We start from the raw sequence: 13,303 nt of genomic DNA on the forward strand, positions 1-13,303 counted from the left end.
ACCAGCCTTAATTGGTGGTTATGTCTGAGATTCCACAATGAAAATCACATTCCTTTATATGTGGAGAGGAAAGTAAGATTGATGGAACAGCTTATTGGACACCTCTTAGGGATGGCAGTTCATTATCATCTCATTCCAAATTTCAAACCAAGGCTATGAGAAGCATGGCTTTTACTTTATCACCTTCACCTTCTCTATAGCCTTTCTCACCCTTATTTTCCCTCCATCTCTTGCACCTTCCATTCCTGTTTTGTCTCCTATTTCAGCGAATGGTCACGATGGGTAGACACTTGCTGGGATAGGTAAGTCATGTACAGAGGTAGATGCATTTTAATAATGGCTTTCAAAATCAAAAGACCTTGTACTATTATTACCCTTATTGCCAAAGTAATAAATAATGACATTTCAGTCATCAGACAGAAACCAGACTAATGGCACAAGCTCCATCCCCCATTCTTTCAGTCATTCTTTCAACTGTAGAAAAAGATGCCCTTGGTGCCCTTCTCAAAGGACTAGAGCCAGGCAAAAACGCTTGTTTGAAATGACCATAAGCTATCCACAGCAGAAATAGAAACAAATAGATTATATATGTAGTGACAGAGAAGGGGATTAAAAAAATGGGAGCGACTGACAAAGAACCGTGAGGATCTTTCTCAAAGGTACCCCATGACCTAACCCCGCCCTTTCCACTCACTCCCGGATACAACTTTATTTCGTTAGAAGAAGTATGAGAGGCTGATGGAAATTATCTTGGCCTAGACAATGTGGAACACTGTTTATTTTGAGCCTCTGATTCTTTTCTTTTAGTGTGATTCAGCCTGTTTGTTTCACTCTTTTGGCATCAAGTTAGGAAGCAGATGCTTCACCTCCTGTTCCTTGAGCTAGTGATATGTATAATTAAGACTACTGAAAGAATATTGGAAGGCGTACAACCAAGTTCTTGGATAAAATTATATCTGTACGTGGGAAATGTATTTCCTTCCGATTACTTTAATTATAATCTTGTGCAACTATAACATTTGTTTGGCATTTAAGCTTTAACAACAAAGCCTCACTTGAAAAAAATTTGCTGAGAATTCTTGAATGACTTCCTCCAAAATAATCTCTCATATTTAGTTACATATTTGCAACCAGTGAATCCTTATGAACCATTTCCAAGTGGTTAAGTGTAATAAAACAGACTAAACTAGGTGATGGCTTGGCTCAGTTGCATGAACAATTAAACCCTGTAATTTCAGTGGCATAATACAATGACAGGTTTACACCAAGTTAGGTAGATCGGTTGGCTCTCTTCCATTTTGAGCCTGCCCTCTAGAGCATGGTTCCTTTAAGGTTACTGTGGAATGGAAAGAGAGAGTAGAAAGTATGTATGGGATCTTTCATGGGAAAGGATTGACGTGACTGACCTCACTTCTCCCCAGACTCTATTGTAAAGATCCACAGTCCAACTTAACAACAAAGGAAGTTGGAAATATAGAAGAGTAGATGGCTATTTGTTAAGCACAAGTTTTTACATTGCATTAGGAGTGTTTAAAATAAATCCTCTCGCGTAGAGAAACAGGGGAGGAAAAATACTATTTCAGTAGTGTACCATTCTGGTTTGTTTGGTATTGCTTCTATACATATGGTGGAATCCATTAAGTATACTGAGAGTACTGATTCTTTTCTTAGAACACGTGGAAGACTCATAATTGAGGAACTAAGAGTGGAGCAGGCAGGGAGGGTGGGTTCAGTTTATAATGAGTGAAAATTATGGGTGACCCCTCTGAAGGGAAAGATCAAAGGAAAATAAGCAGCAGGGCTGGAGTATGAAAGAGAGAAGAGTATTCAGGTTTGAGTTATTTGTAGATGGGACAAAAGTAGCTAAATTTTCAGTTCAGAAACTTCGCTTCTGAATTGCTGTGTCTGAATTCCATTTCAATTATAAAGGACTCATCCTGATAGCACATCTTCTTTCGATGTTATCTAGAGTAGTTTTGTAAAATTCATTTATTCCTAGAAGAGGGGTTCTTAGCATATTGCTCAGAAATAGCTAAGAAGTCAAATTTAATGCTTTAATATATAGGAGTTTGCATATGGTGGAATCCAGTAAGTACACTTAGTGGAACAAAAGTAGCTTGATTTTTAGTTCAGAAACTTCACTTCCCACATTGATCTTTTTCTTATCCTTATTTCTTAGGATTGATAGTTCCTTTTCTATTTCTCTATTTTCCCTACTTCTATTTGTTCAAAATAAAAAGATCTTGAAAACTGAATTTTAAAAAGATGAGACAGAAACCAGAGATGGGCCAATATTGCCTCTTCTTTTTCTTTTTTTTTTTTTTGCACGGGCAGGCATCAGGAATTGAACCCAGGTCTTGAGACATGGCAGGTGAGCACTCTGTCTGCTGAGCCACCATGGCCCACCCTGCCTTATTTTTTTATAAAGGAAAAAGTAGTATGTCCAAAACTATGGAAAATTCAGCACAAGGTCCATCTGTCAATAGAATTTCTTTCCTGACATAGCTAACAATCTGGGGGGAAGGGTGGACTGTGACTATCCTATAATATGACATGGGACATGCCGTACAATAGGAGCTCAGAGAGTAGAACGAGCATATCTGTCTCTGGGGGTTCAGAGGTGTGGGGGTGGAGGCAGTTACAGAGGTGACATTTGAGCATGTCTTGACATGTGTACAAAGTCAAAGAGGACTGAAGTAACATGACTTGGTCTAGAAGGGTGAGACAAACTGGATGTAGGAAAATGACAGAGGACCATGCAGGAAATGGAGGCTGGGACCAGAATTTGTCAAGTCCTCAAAAGGCAAATGGATATTTGGATGTTATCAGAAAATGATGGAAAGATATCATAGGTTTTATATTAAGGAAGCAGAATGATTAGAGCAGAAGTTTTCCAGGCTGATGTTTGTAGAAGAACCTTTGACCAATTTCTGTGGTCAGTGTGGTTTTGGAAACACATCATAATGTATCACTTTCTTAGATACTCACAGGAACACTAATGAGAGGATAATATACACGTTGAGAATACCTGAAATAAACTTATTTCTGTTTAACTCATATTTCCAATCTACAGCTAAGTGAGTGTATTAGTTTTCTATTGCTACATAGCAAGTTACTATAAGCCTAGTGTCTTAAAAGGAAACCCATTTGTTTACTGACAATTCTGCAGTTCATTAGTCTGGTATGACATGACTGGTTCTTTGCTCAAGCAATAGCAAGGCTAAAAGCCACGTGTTAGCCAGAGTTCTCAAGTTTCTGAGGGAAAAAAAAATCCGCTTTCAAGTTCATTCTCATTTTTGGCAGAATTCAGTTCTTTGCCTTTGCAGAATCGAAGTCCCTGTTTTCTTTTGGCTATCAGCCTGGGAGTGTTCTCTGTTTCTAGAGACAGTCTCAGGCCCATTCTATGTGAAGCTGACAAATAATTCGCTACCTGGAGGTTTGCTTTCTTTTAGATCATTCAGAATAAACCTCCCTGACTTCTCTTTTTTGACCAGCCAGAAGAAATGCTCTACTATTGAGCTCTCAACTGATTAAGTCAGACCCACCAGAATGATCCCCCTATCTTAAGGTCAGTTGATTTGGGACTTTAATCACATCTGCAAAATCCCTTCACAGCAGTAAGTAGATTGGTATTTGATTGAATAAACAGGGACCAAGAATCTTGGGGATCTATCTTAGAATTCTGCCTAGCACAGTAAGAAACTTCTTTTTTCATGGAAAACCTTTCAGTATCTAGCAGAATTGTGTTTCATGGCAGCCACTTCTGGGAAAAGCTAGATTGATGTCGCAGAAAGAACAGTCTGAAAAGAGGACTGGAGGTGAGAGGAATGGAAGTATAGAAATCAGGTTAAGGGCTATTTTGGTTATCAAAACAAGAGAAAATGAGCATCTACACTAAATAATTTGTAGATAAAATCAAAATAATTTGATGAGCAAATAGATAAAGTAGGAGATGAAAACCTTTCCATGTTTAGCCCAAAATTTTGCATCAGAATGTGATGGTATCAAACATCAGAACAGGAAGTGGATTTGGCAAGGAAGAGATAATGACTTTGGTTTTCAATATGTTGAGATTGAATCTGGGGTGTAAATAGAGAAAAGTTTGAATCTCTGGAGGTTGAACTGTGTAGAAATATCAGAACTGATGATATCCATTTGAAAGTCATCTCAATGGATAAGATTTCCTAAGGTGTTTGGAGAGAAAAAATGAAGTAGGGCTGGGGTTGAAGTAAACAACACAAATTGAAATACAAGTAACGTCAAGCTAAATGCATGAAATTTTTATTTATTAGGGCAGGAGAATGTTATAGTCAAATTCATCTGAATTTAGCTCATTTAAACAATTGAAACACAGGGAGCCCAGAATAAAATGAGGGCCTTTAATCCCCTTTTAGTTTAGTATAATGCCTGGATATATCCCAGAATACGTTACGCAGTTAATCAAAAAGTACTGGCAAAGTTCCTTGAGGGATAGGAGAAAAAATTTGGAACTATTAAACTTTACCACCAGGGAAACCCCTGTTGTGTCAAACATTAAGGGCACCCAAATCAATAGGCCAAGCCCTTGATCTTGAGGTTTGCTCTTGTGAAGCTGATGTAGGCAGCAGAGAAGCTTAGCCTATCTATAGGTATGCCTAAGAATCACCTCCAGAGGACCTCTTTTGTTGCTCAGATGTGGCCTCACTCTCTCTAAGCCCAACTTGCAAGTAAAATTATTGCTCTCCCCCCTACATGGGACATGACACCCAGGGGTGAAAGTCTCCCTGGTGGCGTGGGAGATGATTTCCAGGGATGAGTCCAGCCCTGGCACCATGTGATCAACAATGCCATCCTGACAAAAAGGGAGAAAAGAAGTATAGCAAATAAAGTATCAGTGGCTGAGAGAGTTTAAATAGAATCAAGAGGCTAGCTTCAGTTAGACATTGCTACCTCCCAAACCCTAACCAAAACCATTCCAGCCAATCCTAAAGAATACCTAGGGGCAATATATAAGATTTTACAAAGGTTTCATGCACTAGGGTCACTTTCCAGAAACCTACAACCTCCAGATGGTTCCCTGGACCAGATAAATCCTGAAACCTAGAGAGGCCAGCCTTTCTAGAACATCATCTAGTTCCATCTCCCTATCGATTATTATTGATAGGCCTTCCAACATAAAAAAGTTAGAATGGGCATTACCCCAATACCCCTAAAGAGTGGGAGAAAGATCAAAGGTGATGGTGGAGTTATACAGAGAAGGTCGGGTTTAACAAATGAGTATGATTGCTGAATCATTATATTGATCTTTCTTTTAATCTCCAGTATCTTCGAGCAGCTAGAAGTAAAAACCTAAAATTGTGGAATTCTAACCCATAGCAAACTCTGAAATCTGCTCTACAACTAAATTGTTGTGCTGCGCCTTGAAATTTATTGCTTTTTTGTATGTATGTTATTTTTCACAAAAAGGAAAAAAAATGTGATATAAAAAATATAATTCCTTCTAGCCTCCAATGTTCTGGAGCAGCTAGAAGGAAAAATCTGAAATGATGGCATGGTAGCCCATGACCAACTCTGAGATCTGTCGTGTAACTATTTGTTGAAAAGTGCTTTGAAAACGATTGCTTTTTTCTTTCTTTGCTTTGTATATATGTCATATTATACAACTAAAAGGTTTTTTAAAAAAATCCATCTGAAGACTAGCAAAATAGAATATCCCATAATATCCTTGCAGATAGATGAAGGCATAACAGGGCATGAAATGCATACCTATTTGTACTCAAAGACTGATAATATGTTGTCAAAGGAGTCAGTGGAAAAGAGCGTTAGCCCTGAAGTTTAGGGTCGATTCAGGACTCTCCCACTGAGAGTGAGGTCATGTGATAGATTAAAACACACACACAAACACACACACTTATATTTGTTGATGACATGAATATCTAGTTGCATGACACAGAGCCTGTCTATACACTTTTCAAGGTCTCTATTTTACATCAGTGTGAATGTTGGGTTAAATGTTCTATAAAATCCTTTCATTTCTAAAATTCCATGATTAAAAATTGGGTGGACTGGGTGCCCTCTTTCAAAGCACCATGCAGTTCTAATCTTTGCTCTGCTCTGTTTCCCATTTTTATCTATGATTTGGTTACATATATGTTTATCAAATATGTAGTTGAAACAAATGTGAGAGACACAGCTAAGTGGCAGATGGCAAAAATCAATATTAAATTGCTGGCAGGAATGTGGAAATAAAAACACAAATAGAAAGCCAATACTTTGGTTAAATAGAGATTGTTTTTGGAATGTAGAATATATTTTTTCAATAAATATAATATCAAAGTTTGTAATATGGCATCCATAACAAGCCAGAGTCTTATATGGTCAGCTCCTGAGCTGTGGTTACCCCAGCTCCCATATAATGGGGCATACAGTAGGCGCTGAGTGAGAATATAGCATCCCTCTGTCCTGAGTACAACCAGTGTTCTCCACCTCTGCTGCTCTCCACCCAATTTCCTTTCATGCTCCCAAATCACTTACTATTTTGTTTCTTTATACATCCTGCCTCAAACCCAAATTTTCTTCTATAAATGCTCTCAACTAGATGCTATTTTAAAACACTTTGTTATTTTTTTTTAATTTAATTACCATGCTAATACAGTGGAGTTAAATCTTCACATTGGGAGTCAGAGGTAGGTTCTAAAATTGACACATCAAGGAAAAAATCCTCTAGAGTCAAAATTGTCATTGAAAATCTTACAGGAAGATACCCCTACGTGGGACATGATATCCAGGGGTGAAAGTCTCCCTGGTGGCATGGGAGTCAGAGGTAGGTTCTAAAATTGACACATCAAGGAAAAAATCCTTGTTTTTGGAATGTAGAATGTATTTTTTCAATAAATATAATATCAAAGTTTGATAATACGAACATGTGGTCTCTTTGCAAGTCCGTTCCTCCACTGTTGGGACAGATTGTTGTTTTTTCAGTTAGGCGCCAGATGACGTGGTTGGCTTGGAAGCAGGGCCATACTGTAGCAAAAAAAAAAAGGATATCTTAAAACACAAGTCTCACACTGAGCACAGCCAGAGGCTCATTCTGTGTGCCACTTGGTTTTCAATTCCCATATCATAATCACTCTTAAGCAGATATTCACTGAGCAAAATGTAACTGGAACGGCTTGAAATCTCTCTCTTTCTCTTTTTAACTGCACTCCTAAAAGGATTGCACTTTACACATAGGAGGTTAGAGGAAAATGGTAGATTGAACAACCTCCACCTCTGTCTAAATTCCTAAAATGATATTATTTTAAACTGTGCCAGAAAGCAAGAAAGTATGCTTTCAATCAAACAGAAATTATGAAGATAAAAGAGATGGGACGATTTGTATACCAATGTTCTTAGCAGTATAATTCACAATAGCCAAAAGTGGGGGACAACCCAAATGTCCATCAGCAGGTGAATGGATAAACAAAAACGAGTTTTATACATGCGATGGAATATTACTCAGCCTTAAAAAGGAATTAAGTGCTAATACCTGTCACTATATAGATGAACCTTGAAGACATCATGTTGATTGAAATAAGTCATACTCTAGGGCGGCAGATAGTGTATGATTCCACTTATATGAAATAGCCAGAATATGTCGAAAAGCCTAGAGACAAAGTAGAGTACAGTTTATGAGAGGTGGGGAGGGAACAGAGAACAGGCAGTTAATGCATTATGGGTTGTGTTGGTTTGAAGCCATATATACCCCAGAAAAACTTGTTCTTAAATTTTAATCCATTCCTGTGGGAGTGAGCCCATTGTAAGTAGGAGGTTTTGATGAAGTTACTTCAGTTAAGGTGTGCCCAGTTCAATAAGAATTGGTCCTAATCCTATTACTGGAGTCCTGTATAATGGAATGAAATTCAAACAGATAGAAAAAGTCAAAAGTAGCAAAGAAGCTGAACATCAGTGGAACCCAGAAGGGAAGGGAGAGATCAAGAGATACTACCATGTGCCTTGCCATGTGTGCCGGTTTGAAACTGTTGTGTGCCCAAGAAAAGCCACGTGTTTTAATCCGGATTCAAATATTGTTTATGATGGGACCTTTTGATTAGGTTGTTTCCATGGAGATGTAACCCACCTGATTGTGGGTGGGACCTGGTGATTAGGTGGTTTCCATGGAGATGTGTCTCCCTCCATTCAATGTGGGTTGCCTACTGGAACCCTTTAAGAGGGAACCAGTTTGGAAAAAGCTTCAGAACTGACAGAGCCAGCATGAGACCCAGACGTTTAGAGATGCAGAACCTGGGGAAGACGTTTGAAACGAGAATCAAAGACCCCAGCAGATGCCAGCCACATGCCTTCCCAGCTGACAGAGGTATTCCGGACCAAGCAGCGTTTCTGGATATCTTTCTTGGTTTGGACATTTTTTAGCCCTAGAACTTTAAACTTGCAACTTAATAAATCCCCTTTTTAAAAGCCATTCCAATTTCTGGTATATTGCATTTCAGCAGCTTTAGCAAACCAAAACACCATGTGACAAGCTAAAGACCAAAAATTGCCAGCAGCCAGCACTAGAATGCCACAATCCTTGGGAAGAAAGCATTGCCTTGGTGATGCCTTGATTTTGTCTTTTTCCAGTCTCTAATCATGAGTGAATAAATTCCCATTGCTTAGCCTGACCCATTTCATGGTATTTGCTTGAGCAATTTAGGAAACAAAAACACGGATGTAGGTTTTCTGTTTGGGGAGGTGGGAAAGTTTTAGTAATGGATAGTGATGAGAATAGCACAACATTGTAAATGTGATTAATACCCCCAAATGACAGGCTTGGGTTGGAAAAGTTAAGGTTGCATATGTTTCCACAACTAAAGAGCCAATGACAATGAAATACAATTCACAATCCTGGACTGGATTTAATAATGGAGGGAAAAAAGGCCCAAAGGACATTATTGGGACATATGAAAAAAATTGGAATATACACTGAAAGCTTTATACCAGTGTTCTTGAACTTGATAACTGTACATATGAGTATCCTTGTTATAGAAAATGTACATGGAATTTCTAATGGTTCAAGGAGCGTGTTATAAAAACCTACTCTTAAATGTTTAAAAAACTGATAGATAAGTGGACAGATATATGGATGGATGGATGGGTAGAATAATAAATAAAACATGGCAAAATGTCAAAACTGGTGGATCTGGGTACCTGGGAGGTAGACATGTGTTGGTATTCTCTGTATGGGTTTTGTATTTTCACAGGTCTCCTATAAGTTTAAAATTATTTCAGATTGAAAAGTTTAAGGGAAAAAAAAGAGATGGGATGACTTGATAGAAGCTCAAAACCTAAGAGAACGCTGTGGTGTTAAATTGGGTTTAGATGTGCCCTGAGCTCCAGGTGGTATGTTGGAGAATTGGAGGGAACCCTGGAGCAAACATTTGTTCATGGCTGGATACAGCAAAAATAGCATCCAGGTCAATAAATCACTTCTCCTCTCCAAACTGTGCCAAGCAGTGGCCTGCAGAATCATTTGCCCTCATGTTCAGAAATCCAACTGCTGGCACTCAGGTCCAAGAAGCACGTGGTATCTCTCCCTGACAATCCTTACAGGCAGACTATGACTCTGAAAATAATAAACTCACTATCTAGGCCAAAAATCAATAGTTATCAAACATTCAGGTCAAGTTTATATAGGAGAGAGAGACAAATAACATTTTTTGCCCAGATATTTGGCAATTTTTTAAAATTGATAATATACCTGGGTGAGAATGTGGAGAAATCAGTGCTTTCTGACAGTACTGGTGGGAGTAAAATTAATCAGAAATTTTTATGGGCCATTTAGCAGGAATTTGTTTCATCATATAGTTGTGTATTCATCACCATGATCATTTTTAGAACATTTGCATCTCTCCAGAAAAAGAAATAATAAAAAAAGAACTCAGATATTCCATATCCCTTATGCCCCCGCCTTCTCATTTTTCCTCTGTATTTCAATATACTCAGTTTTTACCCCTTATCTTGTTCACCTCTTGGGCATCCTTCCTTATTAGAACAGATGGATCATCCTTTCCAGTGGCTGCCTAATATTTCATGGTGTGGATGCACTACAATTTATTGAAACAATCTATTATTAATGAAGGTAGGCTGTTAAATCATTTAAATTAGTTCTTTGGTTTTTATTAAAGTAATACCTGCACATGGTAAAGGAAAAAAGGTCAAGCAATTTAAGAGCTTCTAAAATGGAAAGCTGAAGTCTTTTCATCTAGTTCCACTCCTCTGGAGTAACCTCTTTTACCAGCTTCTATTTGATAGTGTGCTTCTGGTATTTAATTTCATAACTTAAAGTAATATATCCACTTATTGATTTCTTCAACTAAAAAAAATGTAGTATCTACTTTAATCACTACCATGAAAGATGAGAAATATAATGCATTTATACTTCCTTCCACAACCTCTCCCTGCTTCCAATGCCTGATCATATTGAGAAGTCAAGGTAATTGGTGTTAAGTCCTACTGAATCAAGGTGATTGGTGTTAAGTCCCACTGACATATAAGGGATTATAAACTTCCAGAACTATCTTCTTTTAAGATGTTTTCAGACATTCACAAGCAGTGTGGACAACCAAAGGCCAAGCCCTCAATCTTGGGGTTTTTTCATATGAAATTTATCCCTGCAAAGGATAGACTAAGTCTACTTAAAATCAGGCCTAAGAGTCACCCCCAGAGAACCTCTTTTGTTGCTCAGATGTGGCCTCTCTCTCTCTCTCAGTAAACATGACAAGCAAACTCACTGCCCTCCCCCTCTCTACATGGGTCATGACATCCAGGGGTATAAACCTCCCTGGCAATGTGGGACAAAAACGCTAGAATGAGCTGGGACTCTGTATCAAGGGATTGATAAAACCTTCTCGACCACAAAGTGAAAGAGAGAAATGAGACAAAATAAAGTATCAAAAGCTGAGAGATTTCAAACAGGGTTGAGAGGTTATCCTGGAGGTTATTCTTATGTATTATATATATATCACCTTTTTAGTTCAAGGTATATTAGAGAATCTAGAGGGAAGTACCTGAAACTGTAGAGCTCTATTCCAGTAGCCATGTTTCTTGAAGATGATAACATAATGGTATAGCTTTTGCAGCGTGACTGTGTGATAGTGAAAACCTTGTGTCTGATGCTCCTTTTCTCTATGGTATGGACAGATGAGTAAAACATACAAATGAAAAATAAATAAATAATAGAGGGAACAAATGTTAAAATAAATTTAGTAAATTGAGATACTAGTGATCAATGAAAGGGAGTGGTAAGGGGTATAGAAAAAAATAGGGGAAACAAAGGCTAAAATATTTTGCATAGATGGAAATATTAGCAGTCAATAAGAGGGAGGGGTAAGGGGTATGGTATGTTTGAGCTTTTACTTTTTTCTTTTTATTTCTTTTTCTGAATTGATGCGAAGGTTCTAAGAAATGATCATGGTGATGAATATACAACTATGTGATGATAGTGTGAGTTATTGGTTATATACCAAGAATGGAATGATTATATGGTAAGAATGTTCGTGTTGGTATGTTATTATGTTTAAAAAAAATGCTTTTAATTTAAAAAAAATTTTCATGCAAACTAATCTCCAACTGATAGAAGGATGAGAAAAATCAAGTCCAAGTTCACTGGTCATCTTTCCCGCTGGGACTTGCTCCCTGTCCTTCCTGGAAGGGTAGAGCCTTTTCCTTCTTTCTCCAAACCTGCCTACTCAGGTGTAAGGTCATCTTTTCCAAGATGTTCTTTCTAGTCTGGACTGGGCTGGGCTGGGCTGGTCACTTCTGTGAAATTTTCCATTCATTAGTTGGGGACAGTTTTTACCAACGTCCATCTGTCTATCCATTTGCAGAGAGTATGGGCAAAGGGAAGAAAAGGCTCTCCCCAAATTTCCACCGTTATCTTTTTGGTTGTTATTGCTAATACACAGCAAGCTTACTTGCTTTTACTGAACTCAAGCCTGAAAGCACTATGGGCATTTCCTCTGACTCCAGAGGTGGGTTATGCCTTCCACAAAACTTCCCTGTCAAGGAAGGAGGATGACTCAGGTCCTATGCCTGCCACCATAATTAGATTTAGAAATGAAAAATTGGATTACAGGGATTAGAGATATTTTCAGTTGCCTTGATTTAATCTCCTCTATTAACTTAATAGAAATCTTGGTCAGAGGAATCAACTGTGTCATGCACTAATGAAAAAATTGTATCAAAACAACACAGCAGAAAAAAAAAACAAAAAACACAAGGCTGCTGCCCAGCTGAGTGTATACAGCTCCCAACACACCATATTAATACAGGCTTGATTGTTTCTTTTTTACAGAGTTTTAGAAAGGACGAAGGAAGAAGAAAAGCAGAAGGAGAGGGAGGGGAGAAAAGAAGGAAAGAAAATAAAGAAAAACTCAGCTCAATAAGAGGATTACTTAGCCAGGAACTATTGATTTATATTTTTAAAATTATACGTAACTTAATTCAGCCCTTTAGTGAAAGTGGACTGCAATATAATATCCTAGAAGTCTTATGTCCCTTGACAATCCTGACTCTGTGGCTCGTACATGGATGTGTCCCTGTGGGCCTTTTTTTTTTTTTTTACATGGGCAGGAATCGAACCCGGGTCCTCTGGCATGGCAGGCAAGCATTCTTGCCTGCTGAGCCACCATGGCCTGCCCCCCATGGGCCTTTCTACATGGGGAGTTTGGTTGATGGCCCAAAGCACATGTTGTCTGGACCGAGGATTTCCTTGCTGAGAACACAGCCACTAGACAACGTCTCTTAGTCTGAAACCTTTGGGCCCTGAGCTCAGACAGGAGCATCTCAAATTTGGATAGATAACATTTAAGAACTGGGTCTGTAATGCTAAGGCTGGGGCCATGTTTAGAATTTCATCTCATTTCCAGATGGAGGTGGAGAAAAGAAGAAATATTCAAAATCTCCCCATTTGGAGAATTTCCAATATTCCCGCAAGCAGTGGGGACAACCGATTTCATAGGCTGAGCCCTCGATCTTGGGGTTCACCCCTATGAAATTATTCCTACAAAAGTTAGGCTAAGCCTACTTATAATTATGCCTAAGAGTCACCCCCAAGAGAACCTCTTTTGTTGCTCTGATGTGGCTTCTCTCTCTAAGCCAGCTTGGCAGGTGAACTCACTGCCCTCCCCTCTATGTGGGACATGACTCCCACGGGTGTAAATCTCCCTGGCCATATAGGACAAAACTGCCAGGATGAGCTGGGATCTGGCATCAAGGGATTGAGAAAGGCTTCTTGACCAAAGGGAGGAAGAGAGAAATGAGACGAAATAAAATTTCGGTGGCTGAG

This window comes from Tamandua tetradactyla, chromosome 26 (genome assembly GCF_023851605.1).
Source record: "Tamandua tetradactyla isolate mTamTet1 chromosome 26, mTamTet1.pri, whole genome shotgun sequence".
NCBI classification, from domain to species: Eukaryota; Metazoa; Chordata; class Mammalia; order Pilosa; family Myrmecophagidae; genus Tamandua; species Tamandua tetradactyla.